General features: G+C 40.3%; 2 non-coding genes and 1 pseudogene across 2 annotated transcripts; all 3 read left to right on the top strand.

The window, feature by feature from the left end:
- The first annotated feature begins 744 nt into the window (after positions 1-744).
- LOC130674093 (small subunit ribosomal RNA) lies at positions 745-2654 on the top strand. The gene has a single exon (XR_008990988.1). It is a non-coding gene; the product is annotated as a small subunit ribosomal RNA (ribosomal RNA).
- A 413-nt stretch (positions 2655-3067) lies between these two features.
- LOC130674077 (5.8S ribosomal RNA) lies at positions 3068-3222 on the top strand. The gene has a single exon (XR_008990971.1). It is a non-coding gene; the product is annotated as a 5.8S ribosomal RNA (ribosomal RNA).
- A 233-nt stretch (positions 3223-3455) lies between these two features.
- LOC130674104 (large subunit ribosomal RNA) overlaps positions 3456-5000 on the top strand; it is a 4733-nt pseudogene continuing 3188 nt past the window's right edge.

The following is a 5000-nucleotide window of genomic DNA, read 5'->3' as shown; positions in this document are numbered from 1 at the left end:
GACTTTTTAATTAAAAATGTCAAATAATTAAAACAAAAAAATTATTTATTTACTTAATTAAAAAAAAAAAAAAAATTAATAATAATAATAATACTATGTGTATTTAAATAAATAATTTTATATTGAAAAAATAATTAAGTACGAACAGGTAATTTAGATACAGGGAGCTACCGTTGTATCTGCCCTCGCTCACGCGGCTAACAGTTAGTGCGCAACTACAATCTTTTTAGACGCCGGCTCGTACTAGTATGAAAGAGTAGTCAGTTGAAGCGGCTCGAGTAAGAGCTGATAGATACTGACTACGGCAAGTTGTATACTATTAACGTAACACTACCACGGGTCGATGTCTATGACTGAATGACTCTTTATGTGGTAAATCGCTACGGCGTTTATATAATATTATGTATAACTTTAAAAAAGTATACAAATATGAAACTGAGTATTGACTTACTTGTTTCCGAGCAAGAATAAAATATCACGTTTACGTGTATAAAAACCAAGTCGCTTTGATAAAAATATCTAGCGAGAGTAATATTTACAAAAATGAGAGGATGGTTGAAAATAAAAGTTATTATTCAATTTTGTGAATAAATAATGTTAATTTAAAATTTTCAAGTGTTGTAATAAGCAAATGCTTTAAACAGCACCACTTTAACAATTGTTAGTATTTTTTAAAGACTAACAAGTATGTTTAAGTGAAAGAGGAGTAATTCTAGTGTTTTATAAATAAAACATAAACGAAGCTCCCTGGTTGATCCTGCCAGTAGTCATATGCTTGTCTCAAAGATTAAGCCATGCATGTCTCAGTACATGCCGTATTAAGGTGAAACCGCGAATGGCTCATTAAATCAGTTATGGTTCCTTAGATCGTACCCACATTTACTTGGATAACTGTGGTAATTCTAGAGCTAATACATGCAAACCAGAGTTCCGACCAGAGATGGAAGGAACGCTTTTATTAGATCAAAACCAATCGGTGGCTTGTCCATCGTTACTTTTGGTGACTCTGAATAACTTTCTGCTGATCGTATGGTCTAGTACCGACGACGAATCTTTCAAATGTCTGCCTTATCAACTGTCGATGGTAGGTTCTGCGCCTACCATGGTTGTAACGGGTAACGGGGAATCAGGGTTCGATTCCGGAGAGGGAGCCTGAGAAACGGCTACCACATCCAAGGAAGGCAGCAGGCGCGCAAATTACCCACTCCCGGCACGGGGAGGTAGTGACGAAAAATAACGATACGGGACTCATTTGAGGCCCCGTAATCGGAATGAATACACTTTAAATCCTTTAATGAGGATCCATTGGAGGGCAAGTCTGGTGCCAGCAGCCGCGGTAATTCCAGCTCCAATAGCGTATATTAAAGTTGTTGCGGTTAAAAAGCTCGTAGTTGAATCTGTGTTTCATACTGTTGGTTCATCGCTCGCGGTGTTAACTGACATGTTATGGAACGTCCTACCGGTGGATTTAGCAAAGGTCAAACTTGGCGGTCCAATTTAATCCTATCGCGGTGCTCTTAATTGAGTGTCGAGGTAGGCCGGTACGTTTACTTTGAACAAATTAGAGTGCTTAAAGCAGGCTTATTTCGCCTGAATACTGTGTGCATGGAATAATAGAATAGGACCTCGGTTCTATTTTGTTGGTTTTCGGAATACCGAGGTAATGATTAATAGGGACAGATGGGGGCATTCGTATTGCGACGTTAGAGGTGAAATTCTTGGATCGTCGCAAGACGAACAGAAGCGAAAGCATTTGCCAAAAATGTTTTCATTAATCAAGAACGAAAGTTAGAGGTTCGAAGGCGATCAGATACCGCCCTAGTTCTAACCATAAACGATGCCAGCTAGCGATCCGCCGATGTTCCTCCGATGACTCGGCGGGCAGCTTCCGGGAAACCAAAGCTTTTGGGTTCCGGGGGAAGTATGGTTGCAAAGCTGAAACTTAAAGGAATTGACGGAAGGGCACCACCAGGAGTGGAGCCTGCGGCTTAATTTGACTCAACACGGGAAACCTCACCAGGCCCGGACACCGGAAGGATTGACAGATTGATAGCTCTTTCTTGATTCGGTGGGTGGTGGTGCATGGCCGTTCTTAGTTGGTGGAGCGATTTGTCTGGTTAATTCCGATAACGAACGAGACTCTAGCCTGCTAAATAGGCGTTTTTGGTATCTTGAAAGATTTACTTGATTTTCGGATCAAGTGATTTTTACTACCAACGTAAATAAATATCTTCTTAGAGGGACAGGCGGCTTCTAGCCGCACGAGATTGAGCAATAACAGGTCTGTGATGCCCTTAGATGTTCTGGGCCGCACGCGCGCTACACTGAAAGAATCAACGTGTCTTCCCTGGCCGAAAGGCCCGGGTAACCCGCTGAACCTCTTTCGTGCTAGGGATTGGGGCTTGCAATTATTCCCCATGAACGAGGAATTCCCAGTAAGCACGAGTCATAAGCTCGTGTTGATTACGTCCCTGCCCTTTGTACACACCGCCCGTCGCTACTACCGATTGAATGATTTAGTGAGGTCTTCGGACTGATGCGCGGCAATGTTTCGGCATTGCCGATGTTGTTGGAAAGATGACCAAACTTGATTATTTAGAGGAAGTAAAAGTCGTAACAAGGTTTCCGTAGGTGAACCTGCGGAAGGATCATTAACGTATAATATACAATACAAATTTTGTAATTGTAATATATATACATATAAATATTACTTTCAAAAGTGTTAACGCACGCAATATAAAAAGTAAATCGAAAGAATACTTATAAAGAAGTATCTTCAGAAATTTTGTGTTTGATTATAACATATTACAAATAGTCATGGTAACCTATACTAATCTATACTCTAAATGTTTCGTGCATATTGTATGGATGAGGTTTTTAAATGAATACGCGCCATGACTGAATTATATTTACAAAGTTTCGTTGCCATATACATCTGATGTATAGATGGCAATTTTACATTAGAATAGGATAATATGTTTCTAGTGTAAAAGACATTTTGTCAATGTATCAAAATTACGTTAACAAGCAATAAAAAGAAAATATAAATATTTTCTAAAAAGATGATTATCCTGAACGGTGGATCACTTGGCTCGTAAATCGATGAAGAACGCAGCTAATTGCGCGTCAACTTGTGAACTGCAGGACACACGAACATCGACACTTCGAACGCACATTGCGGTCCACGGATCCAATTCCCGGACCACACTTGGCTGAGGGTCGTTTATTATATAAAAACTGCTTACATTTAATGTACTAGCGATAAAATATACATTGAACGTTCATCATCAATTTGATTATAAACAAGGTGATGTCGTTTGAAATTATTATTTTTACTTGAATCAGTGAATTGTTATAATAAGTATGTACAACTGATCTTTGAGTTTACGAATTATATTATTATATGGACCGAAAACAGTTGTTACTTTTTTCATTGTTTCTTTATTTCAAATTGACGACCTCAGATTAAGTGAGACTACCCGCTGAATTTAAGCATATTAATAAGCGGAGGAAAAGAAACTAACAAGGATTTCCTTAGTAACGGCGAGTGAACAGGAATTAGCCCAGCACTAAATCCTATGGTTATGCCATTGGGAGATGTAGTGTTTAGGAGGAATCATTTAACCCGAGATTTATTATCATGTCCAAGTCCATCTTGAATGGGGCCATTTACCCATAGAGGGTGCCAGGCCCGTAGTGACTGGAAATTATTTCGGGTGATTCTCTCCTTAGAGTCGGGTTGCTTGAGAGTGCAGCTCTAAGTGGGTGGTAAACTCCATCTAAGGCTAAATATTGTTACGAGACCGATAGCGAACAAGTACCGTGAGGGAAAGTTGAAAAGAACTTTGAAGAGAGAGTTCAAGAGTACGTGAAACCGTTCAGGGGTAAACCTGTGAAACCCAAAAGATCGAATGGGGAGATTCATCGTCAGCGTTTTTAGTATTAATGCAAGCTATGATGTGATAATAGAATCCTTGTGGTTACTAGATTATACTTGCTTGTATTATTTTTGCTAAATTTGTCGGCGTGCACTTCTCCTCTAGTAGAACGTCGCAACCTGTTGGATGTTTATCTATGGCTCAATTGGGAGCCTTCAGTATTTTATTATACTGAAGACCTTTGGTGTCCTGATAAACTGTCTGACAGTATACATATGGTATTGAGCCGCAATTATTTGCGTTAGACTTACTGCAAGCATGATTTTCTCTTGGTAGTGCGGATTTAACGCTGTCGCTGGGAAAAATCTGCTGTTAGCTGTATAATGTCTTTAACTGGCTTATTTACCGGTTAGCGATGCTACTGCTTTGGGTACTTACAGGACCCGTCTTGAAACACGGACCAAGGAGTCTAACATGTACGCGAGTCATTGGGATATATTTATATAAACCAAACCTAAAGGCGTAATGAAAGTATAGATTGTCTTAAGACAATTGAGAGAAGATGGGTTACGTTACGATGTAATCCCGCATTCTCAGGACGTTCTATTCTCATTGAGAAAGGGCGTACCTAGAGCGTACACGTTGGGACCCGAAAGATGGTGAACTATGCCTGGTCAGGATGAAGTCAGGGGAAACCCTGATGGAGGTCCGTAGCGATTCTGACGTGCAAATCGATCGTCTGAACTGGGTATAGGGGCGAAAGACTAATCGAACCATCTAGTAGCTGGTTCCCTCCGAAGTTTCCCTCAGGATAGCTGGCATTTATAATTTTGAGTCTCATCTGGTAAAGCGAATGATTAGAGGTCTTGGGATCGAAACGATTTCAACCTATTCTCAAACTTTAAATGGGTGAGATCTCTGGCTTGCTTGAATTTATGAAGCCACGAGATTTCGGATCAAAGTGCCAAGTGGGCCATTTTTGGTAAGCAGAACTGGCGCTGTGGGATGAACCAAACGTGAAGTTAAGGCGCCTAAATTAACGCTTATGGGATACCATGAAAGGCGTTGGTTGCTTAAGACAGCAGGACGGTGGCCATGGAAGTCGGAATCCGCTAAGGAGTG

Source organism: Microplitis mediator, chromosome 8, assembly GCF_029852145.1.
Source record: "Microplitis mediator isolate UGA2020A chromosome 8, iyMicMedi2.1, whole genome shotgun sequence".
Lineage (NCBI taxonomy): Eukaryota > Metazoa > Arthropoda > Insecta > Hymenoptera > Braconidae > Microplitis > Microplitis mediator.
Note: the sequence above shows the minus strand (reverse complement) of the source record. Positions and strands in the feature narration are given on the sequence as shown.